Source organism: Hesperophylax consimilis, unplaced genomic scaffold, assembly GCF_061612785.1.
Source record: "Hesperophylax consimilis isolate HC1 unplaced genomic scaffold, BYU_Hcon_1.0 scaffold_38, whole genome shotgun sequence".
Classification (NCBI taxonomy): domain Eukaryota; kingdom Metazoa; phylum Arthropoda; class Insecta; order Trichoptera; family Limnephilidae; genus Hesperophylax; species Hesperophylax consimilis.
This window is the reverse complement of record NW_028301268.1, coordinates 1,113,224-1,133,458: the sequence shown is the minus strand read 5'-3', so window position 1 is coordinate 1,133,458 and position 20,235 is coordinate 1,113,224.

The window sequence follows — 20,235 nt, the reverse complement described above, 5'->3', positions numbered from 1 at the left end:
TACCCCTGCGGGGAAACGGCGTGATGGTTAGTTAGTTAGTTATGATCGCCAACGTTGAATGTAGCTTACAAGTTTCGCCGCCGCGGCGCTCGAAACGGGATTAAGGCTGTCATTGGCACACCTTTCCAGAAATATCATTAGGGCTGTTTCCTGAGTTTACCTTAGAAGGTTCGCGCCCTTACAAAATCAGTTTGAACACAGAGCTCGTGTAGTGAACAACTAAACATCTCAGTCATATATTCAGTGCTTAATATCACAATTTAATATCGTAAACATGTGTTGTTTGTTTTAAGAATCAAAATAATGGTAAGTCAAAATTATTATTTTCTAGTAATTATTTCATTCAGTGTTGTATATTTTTCGTAAATTCATTTCTCTTTTCTACCCTTCGAATCAAATCTATTACATTTATAAATAATTTGATGAATTATCTAGTATTTTGCGTTGTTTTGGTTTATTTTTTCGTTTAAAAATACATATTATTATGATTTTATAATTTTTTTTTATATATTTTTGAAATCCTTTGTTGCCGGTATAGATTTCCTTTCCGGTCAATTTCACACATTTTTAAATGAAATTTACAGTTTTAGTTTAATTGTTTAAAATTGTGTTATTTCTTTTATCTAAAATCGTTATAATTAATCAAATTATTCCCTCAACGGAATATTTTAAGCAATAATTCTAATAAATTTAAAAATAAAAAACTTTACTACCTTAAATAATTTGGCTAATTTGAATCATGGTGAGATCTCATAATTTTATTTTATATTATATTATTACATAAAAAACAAAAATCTTTTCACTTACATACATATGTATGTTAAGTTTTAATTTTTATTTTTTTCCCTTTACACTCGAGTGTTAGACTCTCGTAATGGTAAACATGTTTAATTAGTATTTGAAATATTTTCGTATTATGTAAAGTTAAATAATTATATTGTATTTTATAAAATAAATTTAAAAAATCCAAAATTGTTAATTTGTTTACGTGAAAAAAAAATTATATTCAATTAATTGATGTAGTGATAAACTGAGAAGTAAATGATGATAAGTGTTTCAATTTTGTTTTTTAACATTTTGACACTAAGTTTTAACGTATTTTAATCATTTAGACAAAAATGCCACATAAACAATTTTGTAATAATAGATGTATTCGTATATAATTATTTTTCTTTTTGCATATTATAATATAAGTTTTAACCTCTCAGGCCTCTTGCATTTTCCTTCCGAGTGTATATGAATATATTTCTGCTTTGCAATAAAATCCTGATAATGAATAAAACATATTCGAAAACTGTTGAAAAGTGATGAAATGCACTTTCGAATTTTTTAAGATTAGAAAACAACCAAAAAATTGAATTCATAAAATAAAACAGGACATCTTACATCAACATTGGTCATCTTACGTTTTTCATCTTAAAAATGTAAATCACTGACAACGAAAAACAAAAAACACTTATTTAGACAAATGTATTTTTTTACAAAATAGTCACAATCACTTTATTTCGTTTCATATAAAAATAATTCACACACACTCTCTTAACATAAATTATTACCATATTGACATATTTAACTCGACTTTACGCGACATAAAACAAAAACTCAATAATCAACAAAACTCAAACTAGAAGTTCAATTCCTATATATTCCCGTCCTTTGCCTCTTAATCCTTATCCTATATTTCCCCCTCCTCCCCCCCACCCTCCTTTATTTTAATATTTTCTAACTAAACAAGAAATTAATTTAAGAGAACATCTCTATGCCGTTGTACACCATTGTAACACCATTAACTATTCATCAGTGGAAAGTTTATAATTGGCATAATTAATAATATTATTATTGTATCATTATATAATTAAAGATTTGCTGTCAACTTTTCCAAATAAATAAATAAATAATAAATAACAGTAAAGATTTATATTTTTTTCACAAATTGTGGTTGGAACCTTTGGTTTCATAGAGTTGTACATTCTAATTCGTCCCTGGTTAAGATTTGAATACAGAGCATGGTATTTTTCTTTTCTACATTATAATTTGTCCCTGGTTAAGATTTTAATACAAAATGTAAATGTATTTACTGTTCTACATTTTAATTCGTCCCTGGTTAAGGTTTTAATACAAAGTGTGAATGTATTTACTCTCCTACATTTTAATTCGTCCCTGGTTGTACGAGAGCCCACGACCAAAACCATGTCTCATAGCAATACGGCAAAAACCCTATAAAATCGTTAGATTGTATGATTCTGAACCCGACTAGGTGTGTAGTAACGGTCGAAAGTGTAGCAACTGCGTGGGAGGCCATTTCTGCTGTGTCAAAAAAAGACAGTCGGTATTATAGCAATACGTCTGATAGTGAAAATTTACATAGATTTTATAATTGTATTACGAAAAAGTTTGTTTTCAGACATTTTGCGCGTAGCATATAGCCTGAGCGCATTTTTGAAAATGTCAACAAATTTAGCCGACCTGTATCATAGCAATACGGATAATTTTTTTTTTCAACTTCTCGTATTGCTGCCATGATTACCAAAAACCTGTTTTCAGACACTTTAAGTGTAGCATATACTCCCAAAAACGAAAATAACGTTTCGGAGTCGCCTGGCCGACGCCTCTGTTAAATGTTTTTTTTTAAATTTACAGCCTTCATAGATATTCAAGAATCTCCCTTGTCTATTATATGTACTTTGACAGATGACAGATGTCATTACTTATTTCTTTATTGACAGATGACAGATGTCATTACTTATTATTATCATCTAATAAATTCAGGGTCGCAACGTATTCATTGGTTTGTAACAGAAAATTCAAGATGCCTCAATACGATTTTTAAATGATATCTGAGTATCGAAAAGTTGTCTGATAGAGAAGGTGCTACACTTAATTTGTCTGATATAAATTTTTTGCACATGTGGACAGCTTATTTTATCATGTCCAACAATTTTCAGACATATTGCTATGATACCGATCGGTAAAATTTGTTAACATTTTCAAAACGGTCTCAAAATTTAATGCGTTCACATTTCCGTCTGAAAATTGTTTTGTTCGCATCAAATAACCAAAATTTACTAATAAAAAAGATTTTCAGACGTATTGCTATGAGACATTTTTTTTGTCTCATTTTTAATTTTTTTAAGTGATTTTACGGCTTTGCGCTACACCACTAACGTCTGAAAAATATGTTTCCGGTATCTCAGAACTATCATTCAACTACAGTCTGCAAATCAGACATACCTATTGCTATGATGCAGTTCGGTAAAATTCTTTGACAATTTTGAAAATTCGGTCAGATCAAACGCTACGCGGAAAATGTCTGATATTGGTATTTTCGAGTTCAGGATAATCGTATCTATCGATTTGATGCGGTTTTGGCCGTATTGCTATGAGACAAAAATTTTGGTCGTGGGCTCTCGTACTAATATTAACGGCTCGCAAGCGTATCCGCGCCATTAGGTATTTAACACAAGAGGTTTTAAAATGTTTTTACCAACAAGAATGCTCCCGAGGTACCTATCTAAGATGTTCTATATTTTGCTTATTTTTAAAGTTGTCGTTAAAAGAAATACCATTTTAGAAATTGAATAAAAATACCTTTGAAATGTTTCTACTTGATGACATTTGATAGGTATTTCTAAAAAATATTTTTTTAAGATGAAAATGTTAACAAAAAAACTTACCGGAACATTTTGACTCAAAACGTCCTCAATTTTGATAGAATTCGATATGTTTAAAACACATTTATTTTGTGTAGGTAATGAGTAAGAAAACTATCACATCACTTTTCATACCGTTTATAGAATAAAAAACATTAATATTTTGTTAACTTTCAACTCTCAATGAAAAAATCCCACCAATTCGTAATCACGCACTTTGACATTTTATTTTATCTTATCAAATGTACCTAATAATTTATAAATATTTGATACAAACTGAGAAGAATAATTATTCATCCTTTCAATGACGAACAAATCAAATATCTAAGCATTGTTATAATTAATTATTACCAGAACTTACCAATTTAATAAATCTTCAAATTCCGTCTAGATCAACCCGACAATCTGATTTATTTTATCTACCCTCGTGTAGAACAAACATTCGAAAAAATTCCCCAATTCCTATTATATGTGCACTATTCATATAAATACATTTTTTTATTAAAATATGTTGTTTTTGTCGTTTGTTCGTTTCAGTAATTTTAATTTAGTGTTTTGACGAAAAAACGTAAGATTGACCATGTTAATTTTTTTTCGTTTGTTTTCAAAAAGTATGTCTATTCCTAACTAGCCAACGTGTACCCGGCGTTGCTGGGGGTTATCTTTAGGAGATAGACATAAACCAAAACGGACTTTTCTGTAGGCATTTTTAAGATATACAATTCCGCGGTACATTATTTCGTTATACTTCATAAGGTTTAGCCAGCGTTAACAATGTTAAATATATTTTTTACGACTTTTATATACTTTTTTATAAATATAATACCTATGCATGTATTGTATATATAAACATTCCGGAAGAAATTCTCTAAATGTTAGTGAAAACCCTATAAAAATCCGTTGCGTAGTTTAGAAGAAATAAGCGCAGAAACAGACAGACGCGAATAGCGACTTTATTTTATACTATTTAGAGATAATAAAAATTAAACTCCTCTTTCATCACCTTTCAAAAACAGATTTTAATTGTTGGATACGTTTAGAAATATTAAATTTATTTCGGTCTTTAGGAAATATAACGGTCAATATTCCAGAGGACTGAGGGGTTAACGAACATAAATAAGAATTCAAAACATACAAATCTACAGGAAAATGTATTTAGTTTTGTTTAGAATTATATTTTCGATTTGTTTATTTTTAATCTTCGTTTGCTTGTAGGGCAGGTAAAGTAATTGTGGTAGTGACTCATCCTTATATTGGATTTTCACGAAATAATTATTATTATGTAGTTCACATTAACAGTGGCCATTAAATTGCAGTAAAACCCATGGCTTTCGTTAAGTAGGTACCAACCTTTTGTGAGTTTCTGTTATGGTTATAATATCTTTCGGCGAAATTTGGTTCCTACCTAATTAGTATTGGACGCATTGCAGTTACCGAGTACTTACGTGCATAAATAAAACCCACCATATTATAATTAGGCAGGTATTTAAGGAAATTCAAAAAATTAAGTGCATTCGTTTGGTAAATCACTTTCATAAAAGTATCTATTTTAAGCCTACATTATTATTAAGTACTTACCTGAAATGAATATATTTTTAAGATTATTAGCATTAAGATGAAGCTTAATGCCAAATCAGGTTTAAGGTTTAAATTCCCGCTTAACACCATCCGCCTGTTTTGATTTATCCAAGAAAAAACATGGCCAAAAAGTGCAATTTATTTTATTTTGTATTTTGTGGATGTTCAGGCATAAATATATTTTTTCCGATCATTTCATATAAATAACTTAATTTGCCACATTATACAATAAAATCATAACCGAAAATGGGTTCGTAAGTAGGAGATTTTGAACTTAAACAAACACGAAAACAAAAACAAAAAAAATCTCACGCCGGGATTCGAACCCGTGACCTCTGGGTCAAAGACCAAGGAGCTATATCGGATAATATTTTCATCGGAATATATATTTTTTCAAATATTGAAGACAATATTAGTGATTTTTTAAACGAAAATCTGAAACAGAAAAATCAGAAAAGAAAACGGTCACATCTGGGACTCGAACCCAGGACCCTTGTCTTTCCGGGACAATGCTCTACCACTTTTCTGATTTTTCTGTTTCAGATTTTCGTTTAAAAAATCACTTATATTGTCTTCAATATTTAAATATTACAATTTGAGGTTTTACTCAATAAAAGTTATTCCGAAAAAAATAATAATATATTTTTTCATACGAATTATTTGAATACTACATTTTTGCAATTCCGATCGCAAATATGCGTGTTCGCCGTCAATGCGACATGTAACGTCATCAAAATGTAACATTTTTTACTTGCGATTTTATGGGCAAACTTACAAAATCTCAATATAAAATATTATCAATCAATCAAATTCCAAATGTATTATTTCGATAGTGCGCATTTTTGCCGCTATGATCGCCAACAAATATAAAATATTGTTAATGAAGCAATTCAGTTATGTACGATAAATAATGTATATTTTTTAATATTTATATGCAAAAGCCCCGAAAAAGGGCGTTAATTAGTTAATTAGTAAATAAACATTTCTGTTAGCCTGGTTTTGTCAATTAGTGAGGTTTTGCGGTCTGCAAAATATTTCTTCTATTTTTAGTTGTAAAAAAGGTGAATCTGTTTTAGGTGATACATAAATGATGATAACAATATGGTTAGAATGGTTCCCTGATATTTCATCAAAATCAAAATTCAACACACCTTTAAAAAGTGATATAGAGTTAGTAAAAGTGATGAAACAAAAACTTTATCACTTTTCATGACTTTATATCACTATTTGGAGGTGTGTTGAATTGTCATTTTGATGACATACCCGGTCACCGGTTAGAATGACATGTTGGATGATAACAATTAATTTAATTACTTTTTTTTCGTACATGTTATTTTATGTTCTAGAATATACCTACATATTACATTATATTAACCGATGTTTTATTATGTTTTAGAAATATTCAGAAGCATATCTTGAGGATGCTTTAGGCATTTCCAAAATTAATGAAATGAATAAGACCGTGGCTCCAGTGCTTCCCCGTGATGAGGGCGTTCCAAAGAATGGCTCTCAAAGACAGTCCATCGGCACTTGGCTCCGGTTAGAAGAGAGTGACGAAGAGATATCTCCACCACTCAGTCAAAGTGATATTGACAGACAAGTCATTGAAGAAATGATGGCCAAACGCACTTATCCCCCTGTGAGGCGTTCTTCTCGCTTTTCAAAGCAAAACATTCAAGATATGTCTGACAGTGACGGGGAGATGAATCAGACGCATGAAATCATCAATACTAATACTGAAGGCGGTGATAAACTGAATGTCTCGACAGATAAGTGGCTTGAAACTGATAAACGCCAATTTAAGAAAAAATCGGAATCGAATAGGAGTGTATCAACTTACAACTTACTAACAGGAAACGAAAATGTCCCCGAAACATTACCTATTGCTCCATCTAGTGTTGAGAAAAACAACAAATCTATAAGCCAATCCCAGGAACAAGTTGAAAATCTACAAATTCTAGATATTGCTGAAAAAATTGTATTAGAATCAAGTGATGGAATAGTTATAGATATAAGATCTGAGTTGGGCAAGAGCCAGGCACTGACTACTGACAATATTTCTCTGAATCGATCGAGAAAATCACTAAACTCTTCACAACAGAGTGCAAAAGATAATCATCTAGATTTTTCGCAAAATAAGAGTGTTTCAAACTTAACAGGCAATGAGAATGTTCCTGAAGAATTGCCTATTGATCGATCAAATGCTGACGAAAATAAAAAATCAATGAGCAACTCGCAGATACAAGTTGAAAGAGTACAAATTCCAGATGTTGCAGAGAAAAGTGGATTAAATAAAATTGTAGAAACTGAAGTTTTGGAGTCAAATATTTATATAGAAAATATTACATCTTCACACGGGTCTCTAACCTCTATGTTGCCTGGAAGTCAAACGCCGACTACTGAAAATAATGCCTCTTCTTTGAATCGATTGAGAAAATCACAAAGTTCTTCGCAGCGCAGTGTAAAACATAATGATTCAGATTTGTCAAGGAATAAGAGTGTATCAAAAACTTTAACGGAAAATGATAATGTCCCTGAAAACTTACCTGTTGATCAGTCAAATGTTGAGGAAAACAAATCAATAAGCATCTCACAAAAACAAGTTAATAATGCTGAGAGTGAATTGAAAATAATTGTTGAAAGTGAAATATTGGATTCAAGAGCTGGTATAATTTCAGTTACTACGTCTCCCCATGGGTCTCCAAAAGGATCTGAGTCGCAAAAGAGCCAGGCACTACTGACAACTGAGAATACTGACTCTTCAAATATTTCTGTGAATCGATTGAGGTTGCAACAAAGTTCTCCACAAAAGAGTGTACAGGACAATCATGCAGATTGGCTGGGAGAAAGACCGCTGAAGACTGTAGCTCCTGAAACAAGTTTGTCTAGTACTGTTGCACATTATTCCGGAAATCCAAATATTTCCTCAGATGTCTCAAGAAATACATTTAATTCTACACTACGTAATGCAAGTGCAAAAGATATATGGAAGGATTCAGTGGAAGAGCAGGTCACTCCTTTGAAGCATCTGACACCGCATGTAGGCTTTCCAATACAAAAACATGTACCTGACACTGAAGATTCCGACTTTTCAGCTAATAATTCAGTGGATAGATCAAGAAAAATACTAAATTCTGCAAAACGGCGTGCAACAGATATATGGCAAGACTCATATGAAGATCAAGCCACACTCACCCCTATGAAGACAATGGCTTCGTCAACACACTTTGAAGATAATTCTATTTCCCTTTTAACACCGGACCCTTCTAAATCAATTCATCGTGCGAATGTTCCTGCCAAAAGGAAGTTTACCGAAGAAGAATTGAAAGATATTGCAGAAAGAGTCATGTTAGAAAATGCCAGACAAGCTAAGATTGTGGTAAGATATTTTTCTTTCTAGATTTGTAGAATGTAAATACATACGTCTTATTTCATATCCATCCTTATTTTGTACTAAAAATTCCACAATATATTTTTCCATTTCAATGCTGTTTTTTTTTTCTAGGAGGAAAGGTTAGCCACCAGATTCACTTTTCAACCGTATCTTCTTAGTATTCCTAAAGCAGTTCAGGTCAAGCAAAATCCTATGTCCAAGTTGTTAAATGTTCCTCGCAAACCTCGTGTCGTCAAACCTAAGAATACTGAAGAGAAAGTGTCTAAAAAGCTTTACATGAAAGAGGAATGGATCACAAAAAAGCTGTACAATTTTGTTGACAAGAAGCTAAAACCACAGTATGTATAGATTTATTTGCTTAACACATATTTTATACAGACATGATACGCAGGAGCTGAAGTTCTGAATTGCAAAGGTAGCCTTACCACGGCTAGGAAATATTTTAATCTATGGCCTCTTAAGTAATGTTTGATAGAACAATAACTTTTTGATCTGGCTTCTACTCCAGTGTTGTTGTTGTTACATTTAATTAATTAATTACATTTAGTTTAAGAGTCGGTTGAATCTGTTGAAATTGCGGCATGAAATGTTAAAGCACACAATTCTACATTTTTATATTGTAAGGCTAGCTTTTTAGACTTGTAAGTTTTTTATGGGCATATTGGATTTTAAAAATGCAATATGCCCATTGGCTAGAAGTCGTAAATTTACGAAAAAACTTACAAGTCTAAAGCTAGCCTAAGATTCGACCCTTTCTGCTACATATTCGAAATAAGACCTGTAAATATGTATTATTCTAAAAAGGTTAATTCCACCCTCTCTGCTGTTCTTATTTTAAGTGCGTTGTTTGCAAATATCTTCCGTTCTAAAATGTTGTTTTTTTCACATAGGTATGGATTAAAAAGTATTCTAAGGACAGAAAAGTTCATAAAGGATTTGGCATGGGTAGTCAACATTGTGATAAAGAGCAAGGGTGGCCATCACCATTACGTCGACACGCTGAAGAGGGAGATGGCAAGATTGCAGCTTGTGACGACTTATTTCGACTTCTGCTGTTTCATTCACGAATACCTACCATTTTACTTTAGGATTAAGGTTTGTTCAAATTTATAGTACCTACAGCACAGCTGTTCTGAAAAAGAAGTCAGTTTCCGCTGTGCAAAATTGATCCATCCAATTGTTGCAGAGTGTGCACCCTTATAGACGTATGCGTTTATGATTTATTTAGATGTTTTCAAATAATGTTACATTATTAATGACATTGCCTCAGTTTTGTGGATGTTGATTTTTTAATTTTTATTCCAGTCTATTGCTGCCGAAGGTCGGGATGTTCCCGAGTTCACAGGAAAGGTGTTTGAACCTATATTAAATGGCGAGATGAAAAAACGACATTAAACTTATATTGTTTTTTCAATTAGTATATTCTGTGGGTATATAAAAGGTGGATGCAATAACTAAATAAAATTATTCCACAATCACAAGCTATTTTTGCTACCTTTGCTTTTTTGGTATCTGAATCCCTTGTTAATCTGCTGTGTAAAAATGACTTCTGCAGGTTTTACACAAACGGATCATGCAAAAGCTTGAACACTAGTTAAAAGTGAATACCACACATTTCAAAACACTTTGAATGCATTTTACTGAAGAATTAAGTTGTTGTTGCATCCAGTGCCAGAATTTCAATTTTAAATTACATATTTATTTAATTTTTAAGTTTTTTAACTTCAATTATGTGCCACCCATTGATGTTATGTGGTTATTTTCCCCTTAACGAAAATCTGTTTAATGCCTTTTTTGATTATTTAGTAAATTAAAATTATGTTGTTTTAGTATTATTTTTTTGATATTTTTAAACATTGATTTAAGGAGAATTAATGTTTTACTATATAGTGTCTGCAATCTAAAGTCACTATTAACGAAACCTCCAGTAGGTAATCCAATTCATCGGGTGACGGGGTGGGTGTAGTAACGCAAGTGACAATAATTCTCAATCAGCGAAGTGACTTCCTTCCGCTTATCCGAGCTTTATTATAAAAATGGGAAGTTTGATGCCCCCCTTTAAAACTCACACTGATGAAATGGGTAAATTAAAGTTTGTTTTATCTTTTAATGATGCCATTTATCTGAAAACTCATTTAAACGAATAGGTTCACTTTTTAATTGTTCGGATTATACTGTATTTGTATCATTTGTTTATTTCTAAATTGTTCAAGTAAATTTAATCTAAAACCCTTACTATCAATATGTAAGGCGTTGTTGGCCCATTATTTCAAAATAGGATGTGGTTTGTCTCTAGGAGATGGACTGCAAATACATAATATATATACGCCCTGTGAATTGTGTTTATTTTGTCAATATAACCTGTTTATTTTTTGTATTATTATAATTTCTTCAATGTCATTGTTAATTGATCACTATATCTTTGGAATCATAAATAAAAATGTATTCTCATAAAATGTTTGATTTATTCATCGTAACCTTAAAACAAAAACAGCAATATGTTTGTTCCAGGAATAAAATTATTGTTTTGGATTTCAGTGGAATAGTTATTTGGTATTGTATTTTCTTCAAAGTCCTGAAAGCAAACATTGTGGATAAATAATAGCAGGATTGTACACATACACAAGTACTTGGTAGGGGTAGAGCTCTTTTGATTATCATCAACTTCTGTGTTGTTTTATTCTCTTTCGTCTTAACTGTATCTTTGAGTACATTTCATGGAGTATCCCTTTCATTTCAGAAAACTGTGTCTATGGAATATGTAACAACTATCAACCTATTAGGTATACGTTACTGCCGTTATGGATGAAACCACAGTATCCTCCTTAAGTACCTTAAGGACGATGTTGTGTGTTTACTTATGACGGCATAATAACACTTTCCCAATACATGCGAACACCTCAGCACAGGTTCTTCTATTCACGTGTTAACAAAACTTTTGTAAACTGTTAATGAAAAAGGATAGAAATAAATAAGAGTATAGTAAAAAAATTAATCATCCTGTTTTTCTACAAATTCAAGATGGCCAATTTGGAGGGATTAATGTCGTACAATGGGCGGGCCATTCTCTGTGTACGGCATTTTGGTTTGTGGTATTTCTGTAACTTACACCCTAACTCTTTCTCGGAGCAGCCAATGAGTTATGCCTCTCATCCACAGCGCGGTTGTCATTTGCTTTTAACTGGTTGACTGTGTTTTTTTCTCATCTGCCGTGCCCCGGTTTTATATCATTCGGATGAATATAGACGCTAAAAAGGAGGAAGGAGTGCATTCAAAGGTGACATTTAAAGATTACGTGCAGACGACACATTAAAACATTAGGTTTCAATTACAAGAGAAGTGGAGATGTATAAGCCTTTCAAGGCTAAAGGATAAACCGTTTTTTTCACTATCTTCATAATAATTATGTGAATCTATTATTTTCAAATGTAATAATATAAGGTAGAAACCTTCCGAGCGTATAGATAAATGCTTAGTATGATAGAACCCTGAGGTTACAGGGTCAAATCTTTGCGATGGAAAATAATTAGGTACTTTTAGTTTTTATAAACTAGTGCGAGGTTATCGTTCTGAATCGAAACATTACGTTAAATGACTTGGGTGAAAATCCAAGTATTTTCCGAAATTCATTTTTCTCTTTTTGTTTTTTTCTTAAATTCCTTTTCATCGATTATTGGTTCCCTATAATTTTGCAACATAAGAACCTACGGGAATTTTTAGAAAGTTAGGTGATACTGTTAGTAGTGAAAAACGAAGCATGAAAGATGGCAAAGAATTTATAGGAATAATGGTACAACATGTAAATCTTCCATCCATAATTTAAATTCTTTTCCATAGTACCTAAGATATTTTATTAGTAATTTTTTTATGTATTGTGTTTTAAATGAGTACATAGCTATCTACGTCATAATTGTGCTATCTACGTTATTGCGTTGTAACCTAATTCTTTTACTTATTTTTTCTCTCTCTCTATCCATGTTATGTTATAAACCTGTTAATGTTCCTAATAAAATAATAATTAAAAAAAAAATTATACTATATACATATTTTATTACATTAAAAACATATTTTAGAATAAATCATTCATTCGCATATTTTCGTAATTTATATTTCATTTTTAAGGTAATTCGCCAAATATAAATATATTAATTTGAATTTGTTTTGGTGGAACATTAAATGTACGGGAACTTAGCATTGATTGGGGGGGGGGGATAATATAATACATTATTAGTCGTATTGAAAAAAAAGAAGTATCCTAAAGAAATTTAAAAAATCACTGGGTGAATTTCAAACCTGCGAGATCTAGATCCAAAACCAAGTAATGTACTACTCTGAAGTGGGAGTTGAGTTGGTGACGTTTGGTAGGGTTTTACCGCTTCATTCATATATAACTTTAATCATGAATACATAAAGAGCCTTCGCCGTTTGCGATTAACGAATGAATAATTTCGTATCTGGTCAAATGTCTCGGAGGGAGGTGTCTAATTTGATAAAGAAGGTTTCGCAGGACGTGAGCAATAAACTTGCCTGCGATCACAATCAATGAATTAATAACTTTACGTAAAGTTTGGAAACTGCGATGACCGATGAATTCAAAAACAAACGACGAATTTAACAAACAAATACGAGATTGCCCATTATGTGGAAGAAGTAATTTCGGCAAAGTTCTCACGACCCGGGCCTAAATGACTACCTACAAGCACTCACCTGCGCGGCTTGCTGAATATTTTATGTCTCGGGCTGCTTGAGTACTTGTTAGTACAGTGACGTTAAGTGTAGTTTTTTAATATTTTTTACTGTGATAACATCATTTAAAATATGATAAATTCTAGCCTGTCGTTTTGCACGGATGAGTTAGTCGTATAAATATATTTTTTTATAGTTAAATAATCATCTAAAAATATATATTTTAGGCTGAAGAACTGAGTATGCAGTTGTTACACCAAAACCTATAAAATCATACATATATGGGCCCCATAGATTTTTTTTATTATTTAGTCTGTTTGAATGCTTTTATGGTGATTATCTTTTCACCTCAGTCGTTCCTTTCCCTCGGTCGATGACTGACAATTCACCCAAAGATACACTCAATAACTAAAAGTTTTTATTAAAAATACAGATTATTAAGCAGTTCAGACCTAACCTCCTCTAATATCCACAGACATTATGGTGGTGATAATTAGTATATAATCTGAAACTTACATAACGCGCTTGATAAAAATATCACCCATCTGACATCTTTGTTTCTGCAGGTTGTAGTTTGACATTTTTGGAAAAGACCATTCCAGGCTTCCCCTTTGCCAAAACAACGCAAAAATCATTGTGGAAAAACCGTAAAAAAAATGCAAACATTATAAAAGCGCATAATTCAGCTATTGTAAATGGACATCGATCGATCACGTAGGTAACAACATTCTGATAGCATTATGCAAATGATTTTTAAATGGGTAGTAAAATATGCTCAGCGAACTATTGCCTCTGTGCCCCTGAAAAGCGTTTGGCTAAACCTTACAATTGCCCAATAATTCCCATTGACTTTGAAGCTAAAGACCAGAGTACCCCCCCCCCCTGATCCCCGATCTTCTCCACTCCCTGATTAGGTACTTAAGTACATAATCACCCGGCGGCATTTGATGTAGAATGTTTGGCCGATTAATTGTGTGGCTTCCATGGTATACAGTTCTCTCTACTGGTACCTGTAGTCTTTAGGAACAATCGCGTACCGTTAGGAGCGTCTCACGGATTTTTTTTACTAAACAAGGTGCTTCGGAAGTCTAATGTCATTTTTTAACCTCTAATTAAAAAATTAAACTTAAATTTCGAAAATATGCGGATGATTTATTCTAAAACATGTTTTTAATGTAATATAATATGTATATGTGGATCCTTACACACGGAATACATTACAACTACAATACCCATTCATTCTACACTCTATCAATTTAATCAACTTTCAGACAAAACATAATATATCCTTATTCCCTAACTTAGCGGTTTAGAATGTACATAATTAATTAGTGTGATCTATTTCCTAATAATTTCTCAATTTTTTCATCTTCTAATAATTCTAACTTCTCCATCCTCTTCTTGCAACCCAACCCAGCTATATATCATTTTTCTTTTTTATATTATAGTAATGTAAAGATTCTATATCCGCAAACTGTAAAATTCACTCGCCATAACACAGGGTCATCCCTAGCATGGAGGGTGAAATATCACAACAAACCACATGTACTCTCTAAATCATGTTTCAATAAAATAAATAAATATAGTATTATGACATAGATAGTTATGTACTCATTTAAAATGCCACACACACAAATATAAATGCCTAATGAAATATCGTGGGTACTATGGAAAATAATTAAAATTATGGATGAAATATTTAGATGCTGTAACATTATTCCTATAAATTCTTTGCAAACTTTCATGCTTCATTTTTCAGTACAGTATCACCCAACTTTCTAAAAATGTATGTTGGTTCTTATGTTGCAAAATTATAGGGAACAAATAATCAAAGAGTAAATGGAATTTCGGTAAATACTTGGATTTTCACATAAGTCATTTATCGCAATGTTTCGATTCAGAATGAAAACCTCGCACCGATTTATAAAAACTAAAAGGACCTAATCATTTTCTTACGCAAAGATTTGACCATGTGCCCTGAGGGTTCTATCAAATTTGATGGTTGGAACTCAGTGGTATGTAAATATGTAAAGTATAGCATCATAGCATGTATAAGTGTTCAAGGGAAGTACGTTATATGTCGGTATAAATTCAGATTGTAGGTCTTAATCTAATCTAATGAGAAATGTATTTATTTATAATTAGTATTAAACTTATTATTGTAACATAGATAATATGTTAGTATATTTGTATGTAAATGCGACCCTTATAGCATTTTAAAACATACATTTAAATATCAAATATTTTTACTTTATTTTATATATTTTTATTTTTATTTTCTTAACCTTTGCTTTTTATTCGCGTTTTCTTTATTAAAAAAATGAAAATGAAAAGTTTAATCTGAAATCTTTGAAAGTAAAAATAATTATAAGTTTATTATGGGTATTGAATATTTTCTTAACAAGCTAATGTGCCGAATGCGTTCTGTAATATTGAATGTAATGGGTAGGTAGGTACTATTTAAATAACATGGGAATTTTTAAACATTTTTTTTTAATGACTTGATTTTTTAAATTGATAATAGTTAGTGTTTAAGGAAAAATCGTAAAAACTTGGAAATAGGATATTTTTAAATGATTTCTTTACTGTAGGCCTCATACTACATCAGCACAAAGACAATTCGCCCACCTGAATCCTAAAACTTTCAACCTTCTCTCTGATATCTTAAACACAGAAACTCAACTCCACACTTTCAAAACACAAATAACTCTATGAATCCTCGCATCTGCAATACATTTAAATTACAACACCCATACATTATACACTTTAACCCCCTAATCTCCCCCTACACATCCCTCAATTGACTTAATTCATATAAAATATAATACTTATCAATGTTTAATTAATTATTAACTTATTTCTTGTTACATAAAATATTAACAAAGTCGAAATTGAATAATTTACCAACTATATTGTTTATTATGAAAATCTTCAATCTGTAAACTTTACCCACCATAATACAGGGCATCCCTAGCATGGCGGTTAAAATAATATTAAAAATGTATCATCCAATGTAAATTTTGTTTGAAATAAAAAATAAAGTTTTATTTTATATAAAGAATAATATAATATTCTTGTGAGAGTTAAGTTTATGTAAACATACCATGGTATCAACCTAATTCTATTGCTTTACTAGGTTATGCATGCAAACTGTAACATAAAAAATCAACTATGTAAGAATAAAAAGCAGCACCACATTATATGAAGAGAAACAATTAAAAAAATTATTAGAATTTCAAATTTTACTGTGTATTATTTCTTAGCCCCACGGCAATAATATTTTCAGAAAATTCTTGTCGTAAACCTGATCCATTTCATAATGACGTGGAAGTGTAATTGAAAACGTTTCACTTTGATAAACTTATAAAAAAGTCTTAAAAAATAATACAGAAGATGGGGTGTTTGTATGAATGATTTGTTCTTTTTGCTAAGTTGATATTTTCGCTTTAGCTAATCTGCTTTACGACCCATTGTGAGCGTTGATGTAGAGATATTGCAAATGTCAGATATCCTCTGTAGCCCATAGAACACGACTATTAATTGCCGCTATAAAAGCTGTGTTTTTACTAGAATAACTCAAATTCAACTCTCATTGTAACCCGTAACAATAGGCAATAGACAATTGAAATGATATTACTAAGTAGAGCAGGTACTTGTTATTTCTATCTCAATTGTAATGCCTGTTTCACATGTCAGCTATTTCTCGTATTCATTATAATTATCATGACAAGGTAGTTGGAATGCCACAATGCGAGCACAGTAGAGTTGTATTGAGTAAATGCTGGAAAGCACAAATTCTTCCACTTAATGGTTTATACAAAATTGATAATAAAACTACATACGTATTTAGTCGGTTTCAGTCAGTTTTCAAATCCTTGGCATTTTAATTGTTTTGTAGTGTTATTTTTAATCTGTTCATAGAAGTACTAATAAGTAGTTTAAGTTAAGCCGTGTCTCCTGCAACTGTTTCCGTAAACATTACCTCAAACAATTATTTATTATTTTATGATTATTTTGTTTATAAATTGCCCCGCCCCAATGTTTCAACAAAGGGAGGAGACGGAATGTGGACGAAACAAAAATGTTTGCGCTAATGCTTGTGGTAATGTTTAACGTACTGTTTGTAGAAACGGTCGCAGGAGACCTCACTTTACGTAAATTTTTACTAGTTATTTTGTTTCTTTCGTATATCTTGTCTATTCAAAACGTCATACCATTATATCTTCCGCTTGCATACAGATTTAATTAGAGGCAGTCATTGGTTCAATTGCAAGCAGAAAATTTCAGTGCAGCGCTTTCAGCCCGCAAATATACAAAAAGTAGGAGGAAGCTCAATAACCCAAAAGTCAAAAAACTTAATAATTAAACAAAGATTCCAGTGCAGCGCCTTCAGCCCAATTCGTTTGTGTTTGAAGATACCCAGTAAATCAATTCAGATTTTAATTCAGTTTTGTATTTAATTATTTTAGACAAACAATGCAATGCGATGGAGGCGAAAGATAAACAGTCATATGAGTGTTAAGAATAATGTTACCGCATTTCTCTTCAGTCTAAGTAATATTATAAGAAGTGTGTGAACAAGTTGAAGTCGCAAAGAAATATTATGGAAATGTTTAGGGGAAGTGATTTGTCAAACTGAGCGGTAAATAAAGCCTTTTCTTTTTTACGTTACAACATTCTTCACTTAGATTCAAAGTAGAATTAATTTATTTCTAGAATAATTTAGTGGTGTAGCCCAGATAGGTTTTTGAACGGGGGGGGATTATTTATGTTTCCCCTCCTCCCTTCAATCAGAAAGTATTCTCTCAAACGGAAATTTGGTTAAGATATGTACCTACCATTGAAGTAGGTATTTTACATAAATGATACCTGTGATAAATGATGTAGAGAATGAGTTATTTTTATTTATATGCACGAAATCTTTTATTTTATGTGTGAATACCGCACAAGAGTCCCAACTGTATTGTAGCGCCCTTCGTGGCAGCAGGACGCGTCCTAACGCTTCCTCCAACCGCTTTGTGTTTTTTTAGTATTTTCAAGGGAAATGAGGCAACATCCCTTTGAAATTATTTTTAAAATCAATCCATCAACATTTGAACTTAAATAAAAATAAACTTAATAATTATTAGAACTTTATAATATGTGATTTGAGTGCAGTGTTTTAAAGTGAATATTCTGAAATTTGCTCAAAAATATCGGACTTTCGAAACGAACGGCGACCGGTAAATACACTCCAGATGTTTTCAACAAAATTCTCGGAAACTGGGCAAGCTTGGACACTGGCAAGTTTTTTACTAAGCCCAGGGCAATTTATTACCCAACCGTCGCTTTTTTTTATTGCGGACAGAATGCACCACTTCAACAATTACCAGGAACAGGATTACATGGAGATAAATGATGGACTTGCCAAACGTCACAGCGGTGCTGCCAGGGTCTCTTATCTATGTGACGTGTCAGCGCTTTATTAGCAGCAGATACATACCTGGACGCTGTTGTTGGACGCGGTGGACTCTCTTACTGCAGCAGCTGGTCCAGTTCCTTCACCACTTAGGATTCTTGCTGCAGAGTCTCCATCTTCTATCTTCGTAGAACGTCACAGCGGTGCTGCCAAGGTCTGGTATCTGTGAGAGGATAGTGTGTCAGCGCTTTATTAGCAGCAGACACATACCTGGACGGATGACGAACCTCGTGCTGGCACTGTTGGTGGACGCGGTGGACTCTTTCGCTGCAGCAGCTGGACCAGTTTCTTCACCACCTGGGATTCTTGCTGCAGAGTCTCCATCTTCTATCTTCGTGTCATCTGTTCCTTTACTTCATTTTACTTAACTTAACTTCACTCTATTTTTGTAATATTTATATTTTCTGTAATACCTGCATCAACTGTAAAGCGCCCCTGAGGTGATATCTCACAAAAGCGGCGCTATACAAATTATCCAATAATAAATAAATAAATAAAATAAAACTGCTCCCAACCGTCTGGAGCCAGTGAGACGATGGCATCCCCAATTTGGTTATCTTGTGGGGCTAAAGGTAGTAGGAAGGGAAAGGAGATGGGGAAGATGAAGGTGGGGTATTACCTGGCTCTTTTGATCTGGTAATTTCAACCAAAGTTTCAATTCTAAATAGTGTTCTTACACCAGGGCTATCCTGAAAGTTTCTCCTACTATTTAACAGGCCGCAAGTATACTATATGTTATTTTAAATGAATGAAATGTGAAATAATACAAATTAATCAACAAAAAATACCTACTTGCGCACGCCGGGGTTTGAACCCGCGACCTTCGACTTGCTTGAGACTTACCCCTCAACCAAAGAGGCCGTCAAATGATGGTGTTTTTTGTACTAATATTTATTCTTAATGATTTTACCATTAAATTTGCAAACTTTTTTGTAAAAATTGATGTTCAATGTTATATTATTAATAAAACTAGTTATCTGATTTTCAATGCTTACGAGTAGGTAATTATTGTATAGAACAGGGCTGTCCAAACCACGGCCCGCGGGCCGCATGCGGCCCGCGGTTTAGATTATTGCGGCCCATTGAACCTTTTTTTAACCGACTTCAAAAAAAAGTCCGGTTCGGTTACACCGACTACAAAGAGGTCTGTAGGTGTACCCACTGCATGTAATAATACTTTATTAACACGCTTTTATATTAACTTCACTTGTATGTTTGTTTGCTTGCTTGTTTGCTTGCTTGTATGTAACTCTCCTGCTGCCTTCCTCGGCCCTAGTGGTAGCCGTTTCTCAGGCTCCCTCTCCGGAATAAAAGTTACCTGTTAGAACCATAGTCGGTAATAAAGAAACTACCATTAAATAAATATAGTTTAAAGAAACTAAAAAAACACGCTTTTGTAGCATACGAAACTAAAAAGTGAAAAATAAATATAGTTTAAAAAAACTAAAAAACACGCTTTTAAATAATAT